Here is a 12,795-nt window from a genome sequence, read left to right as displayed (position 1 = left end):
TCTGTAGTACTTTCAAGGGCTCTGGATAATGAATACACGTATATTGTTTTATTCTGGGTTACTTCTGGGATGTGATGCCGTTTAGCCGGGTAGAGGTTCAGAGGCGTTTCGGAGGAACGTACTGTCTTTATCTTCAGGGACCAAGATATGAAAATCAAGTAACGAGCATGAAAGGAAGTTTAAAATCTACTTCTTTCTCTTTGCACGCTAAGTATGTTTTCGACTCTGAAGATTGAGGCATTATGTTCCTCCGAAACGCCTGTCAGTTTCCTCCGGGCTATACGGCGTCACATCACAGAAGATAGCACTCTTTGATCTAACAAGAAAACCCTAATTCTTCAAACGTAATGATGATATTTTCCTGACGAAGGAAGTATAATTTGAGTAAGGTACTAGTTCCGACAAACATGAAAGAGGACTAAACATCGTGACTCAGTTGATACATTCCACTCAAGTCAATTTATTATTAATTAGATGCGAACGGTCTTTTGGATTTTAACACCGTGCAGTTCTGAGACAGCCCGACGTTTCGGAGGAACATCGCCCCCCTATTCAAGGTCCAATGATAAGTCAAGTAAGAAGCCAGTGGAAAACAGGGGGCAAGCTGAGTTCAACTTTCAACCCTAAAGATATATGCGATGTGTTACTCAAAGACATCGGCATTAAACCAAACTACACGGCGTCACAACACAGATGACATATTGTTCATTGTTACCGCTGTGATAGCCTCAAATACAACTTACCACTGTTTGCTCGACATGATCTGCACTGAGCTTTGCCTGTCCAGAACTTTAGGTGAACTTAGGAAGTTGAATTTGAAGGGTTTTCCTCAGTCTCTCCAGACACACACCGGGATAGTATCTCAAATCACACCATGACCACTCCTTGTACATCATTTCCCACTCATTGTTATCACCCAATCTCGGTCCTTGACAGCATTAGTAAGAAAACTGGACGTGGAGATTCCTCAGTCCGTAAACCGACGGGATGGAAAGCCCAGGTTCGATTCACGTCAGTGCAATACTTTTCCTTTCCTCCACAGCGTCCAGACCGTCTCTGGAGCCCACCCAAACCCTTATCGAGGGGTCATTACCTGGGGATAAAACGGCAGGACCATCTATTGCCGTGGTCAAGAATGGTGGAGCTATACCTCCACTCCTTCATATGTCTTCATGGAACAGTGTTTAACTAATTAAGTATAGGGACAACCTTTTTTCCCCCTTGGCACTACAGCCTCAGTGGGCCTAGGCCTACCTCCATGAACTTCCCCGTTCACTTAGGTTTTTCTAGATCTTACACATTCGGTAGGACTCCTTGGGCGGGTTATCAGCTCGTCGCAAGGCCTCTACCTGTACACAAACACAGAAAAACACACACACAGACTAAACATCCATGCCTTGTGTGGGATTCGAACCCACGATCCCGGTTTCCAAGCCAGCGAAGACAGTACATGTCTTAGACGGCTCGGCTACCGTGACCGGCTCAGGGACAACTTTACTTTTCATATTAGTAAGTAAACTACACATAAAACAAAGATCAGACGGGCAGTATATGAATCACGGGAACCTGCATGAGAATTTGCTGTCTTTTGTTTCGGAAGTTATCAGCCTGTACGCAGACCACCTGTACAGCAAAAGGTGTTTGCAGCCATGTAACAAATTAGGAACAACAGCTCCGAGGCATGGGGAATGTTACGTCCCTGGATCGAGTTGGATACCTCATCCGGCCATGATAAAATGTCAGCCTCACTGAAACGCTTTCCACCATCGGAGAAATTCTGGTTAATCAAGGAAGCTCCTCCCATTTTTCCACTTGACGCAAGTAACAAGATGAAACTTGATGTGGGATCGATCGCTGCTTCTTTCCACTTTCTTGGAATTAAGGAGGGGGAGGGGGGAAGGGGTGGGGAGAGGTGCTTATATGCGCAGTAGCAAAATATACAGATCACATAGGCCTAACGCTTTCATAAAGATGGAGGAAAAAGGGCGTTGGTTATTTCCTTTTCTCTCTCTTTCTGCCCTCCTACGCTATTCAGCAACAACCACCAGCCAGTTTGCTCCTTATAATTCAATATTCTGGTTTCCATGGCAATTCTTTCAGCGCCCCAGCACAGGTATATGAGACATGGCTTCCTTCAGTTGCCTAGCAACAGCCAATCGCAATTCAACAATTATATTAGTTAAAGAAAGAAAAAAATATTTAAAAAGAATTAATCGGAACGTTTTGAAATATGAGACTTAATGAAGTTCGAGGGTCGAATATTAAACCCTGAAAAATTAATATATATGAACAAAAACATCAAAGAAGCAACAAATCAGCATGGAGATTATAACCTATTAATAACTCATACTAAAAACTTTTCTGTCGATAGATGTTAAACTTTATCGTACAGAAAGAAAAATATAATGAAGTAAGAAATCTCATTAAGGGCCAGCGTGACCCTAAGAAAACGCGTCCCCAGGGCTTCTCAAATTCTGCTTCCTGCATATGACGTCACATACTTTGCTTATGTTATTACAGTTACTCTGCTGGAAAACTTAATTTGCAATCATATAAACTGTTCTTACATACAGAAGAGGACTTTGCTAATAATTATGCCATTCTAATTACTACATCCTTAAAGATGTTTTAAAATTGCTACGAGCATTCTCTAGAATTAACCTTAATTATGTAATCATTAAGAGCAGCTGGTACTTAAGAAGTCATTACATCTTACCAGATTGTCAGAACTGGATTCTGAGGGCTTAACATGGCGCAGATGAATTTTTTTAATTGTAAAAAAAATGTAAATATAAAAGACGCCTAGGCAATGCCCATCCGGCCTTCTGTAGCACATTCTTATAAACATCTTATTCTTTAATAGCGGTACATCAGCGATTCTTAATGTAGATTTTAACTTAAATCTGAGAGTTACTGTTAATGATCAGTACAATTACTTATTTTACTTTTCTTACTTATCTATTTTATGTAAATATAGGAATGCTGTTTGTGAAGTAACAGACGCCTTGAGAAATCATTCTTCTTCTAGCCTCAAGAGCTCTGTAACTGACTTTGGGTATTTCTTTTTGCTGTTCTCAGACAAGATGTCCATCATCAGTAGCTACACGATGGCTCCATCTGGTATGGAACCTTTGATACACCAGGCGTACAGGGGCTTCCCCCGTGTATAACACTAAATATTCAACATAACAAATATTTCGTGGGAATTTAAATACACATTTCCGTATATATCGCGTTATAGATCGGCGTGTCTCAACGTATGGGAGGTTTGTCACTGATGAGAACTGGAAATCCGTCCACAGAATTACTGGGTCTTTGGACTTTTTCCATCATCCGGAATTCTAGGAAATAGAAAACACGACGTTTCGGAAACTGGATCTGTTTCCATCTTCAGGTGAGAAAGGAAGACACCTACTCAGTTGGGCCAGATAATCTCAATCACTGGACAACTCCTGTCGGATTTACCCAGCTATTTCAACTAGGCTGGCTACGCGTGAGATAACAAGAAACCATAAAATAAAAATTGTGATAGAGCACGCACATGCGTGGAACTAGGACAGAAAAGGAGGTAGAAATTTGTGTTACAAGCCTAGCCGACAAAATTAAGTGCATGAGCATCAATGCAAAGAAATAGAAAAAAAAATGTGAAGACATGTGATATCTACCGCTAGTGTCATCTGTGGAGTAAAACCTGAACTCTCGAGACTGGAACCTTTTGAAAAGCATGAAGAGTGTTACTTGGAAATCGGTTGATAAGACGTGATGATTCCACAATAAAACTCCGTGGTCTGTAGTCCGCAAGCGAACTATACCGACCGAATGACAGCCGCTTGTCGGCGAAGTTAGTGCCGACTTTATCGGATAGATGGTGTCGCGTGTCAGCGCAACGGATCCCCACGGCCCATTAATTTCGGTTTTCTAGACCGGAGTCTCTACATTTCCATTCAAGTAGCTCCTCAGTTATCCTCATGAAGCTGAGTGGACCCCGTTCCAGACCCACTACCTCTTAGAAAATCTGATAGCGCCGGGAATCGAACTTTGATCTCTGGATCTGTAGCCAGGAACTCTGACCACTAGACCACAGAGGCGGTCAAATGAATTAAAATATATATAAAATTATGTAAATTGTTTAAACAATTTTTACTGTCTCGTTCGACGGTTATGTGTTTCTGTCGCATGAACCATCATCAGATGGTTTGTAAATAAATAAATAAAATATATTATTACTGAATTACACGGAAAATGTAATAAATTACTGTGTTAAGTGAAAAAATATAAAATATAAATTACAGTATATGCTTAAGTGGTTAAAAACGTTAAAATAGGCGGTAAACTACCTCTCGATGGTGTAACTCAACAGGAAGCAGAAAATAGAAATTAAAATCTGCGGATTTAATTTGTATCCAGGTTTGCCACTTGCGGTTCTGTTTTTAATCTGTGTAGGCCTACATTTGGAAAAATGCTGGCGGTTTCCATAGCGACAGATCCACATTTTCCGGGGGCGGGTGAACTGCAATGGTACCGGAATCCGGAGTTCAATAGGTTCTGAAGGGATTGCGAACATGTTATTTAAAACACAGAATTACTGGGGTTTTGGACTTTTCCCATCGTCCGGTATTCTAGAAAAGATAAATCATGATGTTTCGGAAACTGATTCTATTTCCGTCCTCAGGTGAAAGCGACAGAAGACACCTACTCAATTGGGCCCCTTAGAAAGAGCTAATTTGTCTAGTGATTGAGATTAGCTCTTTCTAAGGGGCCCAACTGAGTAGGTGTCTTCTGTCCCTTTCACCTGAGGACGGAAATAGATTCAGTTTCCGAAACATCGTGATTTCTCTCTCTAGAATACCGGACGATGGAAAAAGTCCAAAACCCCAGTAATTCTGTGCCGGGGTTTTATCCTCCACAGTAAACAGCTCAGTCGATGAGGAATGCATCAAATTTAAAAGGGAATATTTATTTTTACTTAGGCATTTTTTATAAACTCGATATAAATCTTGGGTCATCAGAAAATTTTAATTACCTATAAGAAATAGCGAATAAACGAGACTAGTACATTCAGGATTATGGTTGCTTAAACGTGGCGCCTAGAAAACTATAGGCGCAAATAGTTGCATCCTGAGTCACACTGGGTCGCATGCAGAAAAGAATTTAAGCTCACGGACTATTCCTTCTGCACAGGAACACGATACTGAGTTTGGTAAAATGCATCACACCATCATCTTCCCAAATGTAATATATCTGGAACTATACAGAATGTTCCAGGAGGAAAGGTCAGTATCCTGGGAGGTCACAGTGTCGGTCATTCTAAGCAGTGTATATGTACTTACGTCCCATTCCGAAAGGTTTCCGAGATACAGCTATTCCACTGCACAGTTCCAGAACTGTTGATAAGAAAGAGATATTACGTACTGTTTCTAGTACCGGTATTTACTGTTCAAGTGACAAAGTTGGTACAGTTTACCTAGTACAATACATTTTCGAAAATTTCACCGTCAACATCAATGCACTTTGCAACTCGTGTGAGGACATGGCGTGTTACTCGTCTGTACAGGGAAATAGCTCTATCGCGGTGCAACTCGTGTGAGGACATGGCGTGTTACTCGTCTGTACAGGGAAATAGCTCTATCGCGGTGCAACTCGTGTGAGGACATGGCGTGTTACTCGTCTGTACAGTGAAATAGCTCTATCTCAAAACCGTTCGCAATATGACTTACTTATTTACTTACTCATGGAGCTGAGTCCTTCTGGAGGAGCCGCCAATTCTGCAGCTACTCAAGATTTTCCCAGCATTTTATGGAACCCAAAGGTTCATTACCGTGTTCACAAGAGCCCTCCACTGGTCCCTATCCTGAGCCAGATCTACATGTACATATACACTGCTTAGAATGACTGATACTATGACCTCCCAGAATACTGATTTTTCCTCCTGGGACACTCTGTATATTTAATTAGAAGAAACAAATTTCCTTCCGTAACTCCGACATAGAGGAAGTAATTTATAAATGTTTTTGTGGGATATTTTCGGACGCTTTCGGCATCTAGCCCATACATAAGGCCCAGGGGTAGGATCACAGATAAATAATTAATTAGAAAGTACTTCGAAGGAAGCTGCGTCACCGAATCGAAAAGTGGCCCGAAATTTGCCTAGGAGGGACTGAGCAAAAGCTAAGAAAACTCTGTCAGAATAGTCTGTGTCCCTATCGAGATTCGAATAAAGAGCCCTCCAGAATAGAAGCGTAGGACGTTATATCCAGACAAAACTGCTCAAAAAATTAAAAATTTATTTAAAATATTAAAAATTTAAATAAATTGAAGTACTGCAGAATTTAGATACTCTCACGATTTTTAGTGTGACTATAGACGGGTTGGTTTACACACTCTAAAGATCATTGTAACTGCAGCATATGTAAATACTTCTATGTGTTCACTGGTCGTTTCCTGGTAACGAATCCTAACAATGTCCCCTCCTTACATCCTACCGGCTGACGAATATTCCACAACCGAAATATATTTTAAATTTCTCCCGTTTATAACCCCTTGGCACGGGCCGTTCACAGAACACCGTTCCTAATTGTTGCAGTTAAGCTGTTTTTGTTAAGAATCTGTTACTTAGCAGTGGGCGTTATTTTGTTATTTGTTTCGCGGTCGTTATCTATCAACGGTTTTCTACATACTATAATACATTTAATTTTGCGTTTGGCATTATAAATCCATTACTTCTGTACATTTCGCACACTTAAGGAGATGATAGTACTTCGGTTCTCCTGCCAATCTTCAATCCACTAATTGCTCCACAATCACACTCACCTATCATCTGGGGCTGGTACAATAGGCCAGAAGTGGCCGCAGTACAAGGGACTCAGTCCCACCCCACTGGCAATAAAAAAAAAGGGAGACGATAAGTTCCTTATTACGGAATTTTGACGGTGCTGCAAATTCAACATACAAACAAATTATACGTTATAGAAATAGACGTGTTCATAAGGACTGGATCCATGTGACCATAAGACAAGTTTCCTTAATAAGGAAGCTAGCAGCAATAAAGGAAAATTCAAGAAAGTGCAGAGAAACATTTTCCTGTGATAGTACTCGTATGTGCCTTGCGTGAACCTGCTGGGCTGAGCTGGGCGCAGGGAGGCAAGGGACGCCGTGATCAGAACAACACGCGGACACAGGGCCTCATCGCCTTCGTGAGCGGATCCGCACGTAACAAACGATTTAAGTTTACAGACGGAACGAAACTGAAATGAACCAGATTGTTGTTACTGTTGTGTGATCAACACGTCCTAGCGTTTATGTTACAAATGTTCTGTTTCTAGACATCCGTCGTCCTGTCTCTATATATAAACACAGTCCTGTTTATTTAAAAAAACATACCGTTTCGGAGACTGGAATCTGTCTACTTGATAGAGATAGTCCCTATCTCCGGACACATGTACCAGCACCAAGATGGGGTATACAAGCCAAGTACAGCACGAACCGCCTGCGAGAGCTAAGAAGACATCAAATTATTAAAAATTCTACACGTATGAGGCCTATCACCAGAGAATTATCACGACAGAAATCATCGCTGGAGAGAAGCAATACTCCGTATGGTACTAACACAAAGACAGCAAATTTTCCCACTCAATCTACACTGGACGGAGTTGTACTTGTAGCTTTCTCACTTCTGTCGTGATAACGGGGTTCCAGATAGGAGAGATATCCACACTGGGCTGACTGATCGGATAATCCAGCAGAGACATGTGGGCTAATTCCTTGTATTTCCTGTAGGTGGTGTTGGACTCAATCTGCAAGACCTTCGCTTCATTCCAACATATTTTGTGGCCTTCCTCCTATGCATGTTGGGTTAATTTTGATTTTTCCAGCGAATCCTGTGTCGGGTTATATTTGTGCTCCGTAATGCGTAATTCTAAAAGTTTTCTTGTTTCACCGATGTAATGTCTGTCACAACCACATGGAATGCTGCACACATACTGCTTCGTCTGATCGGCATCTGTAACAGCTCCACTTTTCATCAATGTCCCACGGAGTGTATGTTTAGTCTTCAAGATGGTTCTGAGATTGAAATGCTCCCCGATGCGTCTGAATTTCTCCGAAATGCCCATAACGTATGGGCTGACGACCGTGCCCTGGTATACTGTGTCTGAAGAGGGACGATTTCTTGCCGATGGCTTCATTACAGAATCAACTAATTATTTTGGATATCCACTGAGCATCAGATCATGTTGTTTCGTTGTTAAAATCCTTCTGGTTTTGATATATGTCCTTCGCTCGGTTGACCAAACTATAAACGACTCCCCATTTTACGTGATATGGGTGTTTGGACTTGAAGTGCAGATAACGACCAGTATGAGTAGACTCAGGCCGGGACATAGCTCAAGCGGTTAGTCGCTGGCTTCCCACCGCGGCGGCCGGGGTTCAATCACGGGTCTCGTCAAATGGGATCTGTGGTGGATAAAGTGGCGCTGGGGCAGGTTTTCTCCGAATACTTCGGTTTCCCCTGCGAATCTTCATTCCACCAATTGCTCCACAATCACCCTCACCTATCATCTGGGGCTGTTACAATAGGCCAGAAGTGGCGGCAGTACAAGGGACTTAGTCCCACCTCACTAGCAATAAAGAAATGAGTAAACTCCCGGTATACTTTTGTCGTCACTTTTGTTCCCACTGTCTGCCTGTCTACTGCTCTACAGCCCTTTGTTGAGCCTTGGCCGCTATTTCAGTTCCTTAATATTGTAATTTTGCACAACCGGTACTACTCCTTTGACGGGGGATCAGCCCGTCGCAAGGCCGCTACCTGTATACAGGGCATCATAAACAGATAATAAATGCACACAGATATCAGTGCACAAAGTTGGATTCGAACCTACGAACTCAGTGTTTGAGCGGGGGAAGTCAATTCATGCTTTAGACTGCATGGCCACTGTGGCCGGCTTCCATATTGAACACAAAATTTCTGCTTTTTAAGGGTATATTTTACGTTCAAGTCAATAACGGGAGCCAACCTGAGGTGGCAATATATTCATACCGACATTATTTTACATTCTCCTGTCCAAGCTAAGGGATGTTCCTGCATCGCTGTCACTAAAGTAAAGATCTTTCCAGTGCTGTGTGTATGAACCATAAACAAAGATTGAAAGACATGACACTAATACATCATATTAATTTAAGATTCACATAAAAGTGGTCCCTTTTTATTTAAATTAAAAACAGAATTCGTAATTTTAGGCTAAGCCTTACAATGTGAAACATTTATAAGACCGCCCCAGTATCAAAAAGAATCTTTCATCTCTGTTCGCTTTTCTCACGTTGTCTCTCTTTCTCTTTAACACGCATCTCGCGTCTTTTACAGCTGAAGGCAATTTCCTCTTTTCAGAAACACGACTTTTCAATTCACTTCAGCTTCTGAAGGGCTTTCACAACCGAGAGCCCTACAACTCAGAGAATCTGCATTTGCTACTCTGTAAGGAAAGCACAAAAGCGAGGATGGAAATATAAAGGGGTGTATAAAAATAAACGTTCTAAGAGAAGGTGTTTTGAGGAAAGACTGGTAAGTTCAGCCAGTCTGTACAGCGTCATGAGATCCGTGTGCAAGATGGCTAGAGGACTGCTTTTCAGAAAACAGAACACACCACACACCGCGCAAAGAAAAGACCTGCGTTATATGTAATTTACATTCCATTAACTGTCTCCTGTGTCACGTGACCAGCCCCTCGACAAACAAAGCTTATGTTTTGCAACGCAAGAAATTCCCACGGCTTCAACTAAAACTTTGGTCTAGAATATCCGATATTTGTATTTAAATCCGAGTAGTATATATTTCATTTCTAGGAAGTGTTAAGAAATGCATCATATTAGAAAACTTAATTCATATAATTATTTTGCATTTCTGGACATTTTCCAACGCCCTGCTTTTTATGTAAAAACAATATTTCGGGGGCTAGATTCTGTCTCCGTCTTCATGTGGAACCAACTGGGTTGGGTAGGATCGATAGAGCTGCTCCCTATCTCAGCGGCCCGAAATGGAAATGCCCTTTCCTGCCAATTCATTCAGTAAATCAATTAACAGACGTAGGATGTGAGGATCTCGTACCGTTGGTTAGGACGAGTTCTATCTTCTGGGATATACCGCCGTGCAGTCTGTTGAAAAGCAAACTACGTTTCGGAAGAGCTACCTGCTTTCACGCTGGTTTCTTGATCGCCTTATTCTTCGACCTCGAAGGTAAAGACGATCTGCTCCTCCGAAAAGTCAGTCGACTCTCAACTGAGTACACGGCGTAACATCCCTCAACTGACAGGCCATTACGGACATAAACAGTAAGAGAGCGAATATAGCCCGAACTTGTTTGTTACAAGACATGAAACCAAAGCAGGTTTCAGCCCCCAACTGATGTCACATTGGAAGCTAAACGGGTAGAAAATTGTCCGAAAGGAGTCTCGACTACCAGTCGGTCTGAAGATCGTGGTTTTGATTCCCGACGTGGTCATTGGAGTTTTCAATTGACCTAATCCTTCCAGCCGCACTATGGCCCTGGTGTCGACTCAGCCTCTAAGAGAAATGTGTACCAGGAATCTTCCTGTAGGTAAAGGGCGGCCGGCGCGTAACACTGACAATCTCACCGCCATCTGTGGGCCGATTATCTAGAAAATGTTGGAGCCTCGACGTCTCAGAACCCTATGGGCCTTCACGGCCTGTTACCGGGAGAGCTTTGCCTTGGATGAATGGAGTGGGTTCCGTTCCGTTGCGGACAATAGCAGCGTGACCACACGCTAATCCGTGACAGGCACAACAAGAAAACTAACTGAGAACCTCAGGCAAACACTCAGTGGCTGCAGCTTACTGACGGTCCCGACTGAGCTGACTAGCTAAACAACTAACTGCATGACTGACTGATTAATTTTCTGGTAACAGAACCCAACTACTCAGAATGCTCTAACACCAAAGTCCGTTGCTGTGTAATGGCTACGTATTTCTGTCCCGTAATTTGATTTACTCTCCTTATTATAATAATTGAAAGTGGCTTATGAGATCACCTTGTTGTATATATATTATTTATTATACTGCAATTGGGTTTTAGCCCGGTGGCAGTAGTACACAATAGGACACAACAGACAAGGAACACACATTACACTAAGTGACAACACGTTCAAACAAAACACAATACACAAAACACAACAATAAGGACATCCTACCACAGTGAATACAAACCAAATACGATTAACAACTACAACAATTACAGAGAAATACAAACAACTGCAACAAATACGACAACAACAAGGACATCCTACCACAATGAATACAAACCAAATACGATTAACAACCACAACAATTACAGAGAAATAGAAACAACTGCAACAAATACAACAATTACAGAGAGAGAAAAAAATACAACACCCAAAATACAAANGTCCTATTTACAAAGGAGTATTTCCCGATATCTGTCCGTTGCTTTCTACTCCTAATTTTCTTGCCATGATCACCCCTGCTCAGATAGCATGGTGTTTCTAATCTGTCACCTATAGCCTTCCAAGCCCGTTCTCCCGTGTATGCTTTGAAGAGAGCACATATGCGAGCTATCTTTCTGCGCTCTGTCAAGGTTTCCCAGTTCGATTCGTTCTTATGGTGTGCAAATTTAGCCGCTTTCTTTTGCACCCGGTCTAACGCATTTATCTGTCCCTCCCTGTAAGGATCCCAGCACGCCGCCCCATATTCCAGAATCGGACGCACTAAAGATGTGTATGCTAGACTTTTAGTTTTGCTATTTCCCTTTTTTAGAATACGCTTTGTAAAGTGAAGTGCCTTCCAGGCTCTTTTCACAGTGTAATTAACTTGATCAGACCAGCTTAGGTCGCTGCGTAAAATTATTCCCAGATATTTACAGCATTCCCAGATATTTACATATTGTGTGTCTGTTAGTAACGCCGTCCATTTCACCCTTCTTAAGTTTCTTGTTTTCTGTGCTGTCCGTGTACAGGGCGCTGATGAGAATATTTGGACCGAAGAGAGAAGAAGTGACGGGAGGTTGGAGAAAACTGCATAATGAGGAGCTTCATAACTTGTACCCTTCACCAAGTATAAACAGACTGATCAAGTCAAGGAGGATGAGATTGGCAGGGAATGTAGGCCGAATGGGGGAGAAGATGAATGCATATAGCATATTAGTGGGAAAGCTAGAAGGAAAGAGACCATTAGGAAGGCCAAGACGTAGGTGGGTGGCTAATATTAAAATGGATCTTAGAGAGATAGGGTGGGGTGGTATGGACTGAATAGATCTAGCTGAGGACAGGGACAAGTGGAGATCTGTTGTGAAGACGGCAATGAACCTTCGGGTTTCGTAAAATGCTGGGAAGTTCTTGAGTAGCTGCATAATTGGAAGATTCCCAAGAAAGCCTCGGCCCCATAAGTGAGAGTGATACAATTTTACAACCGGCTTAAAAAAATGTATTTTTACCAAATACTCATGGCACAATCAATGAATCAATCAATCAATAATGCGGTCCGTGTCGGATCAAGGGAAAGTAAAAGATTTCTTCTTCCCAGAACTTCTTGTTTACATTATACCCATTAGTACACTTTTAGCTTTGAATGGCCACGAGAGTTATGCAGACCGCCATTTTGTCTCAGTAAGAACGTCAATAATTTTGTTGCCTTCTCAATCGCCCTATCCCACCGGACGTTTCAGAAATGTAATGAATAATGTCTTTAGAATTTTTCTCAACTCATGCTTGCTTCTTGTTTGCTATTATCGAATGTTTATCGAGAAAAAACAGGACTGTTTTATGAAAGCA

The sequence above is a fragment of the Cryptotermes secundus genome, unplaced genomic scaffold (assembly GCF_002891405.2).
Source record: "Cryptotermes secundus unplaced genomic scaffold, Csec_1.0 scaffold543, whole genome shotgun sequence".
Classification (NCBI taxonomy): Eukaryota; Metazoa; Arthropoda; class Insecta; order Blattodea; family Kalotermitidae; genus Cryptotermes; species Cryptotermes secundus.
The sequence above is the reverse complement of the archived record's forward strand: the minus strand, read 5'-3'. Positions refer to the sequence as shown.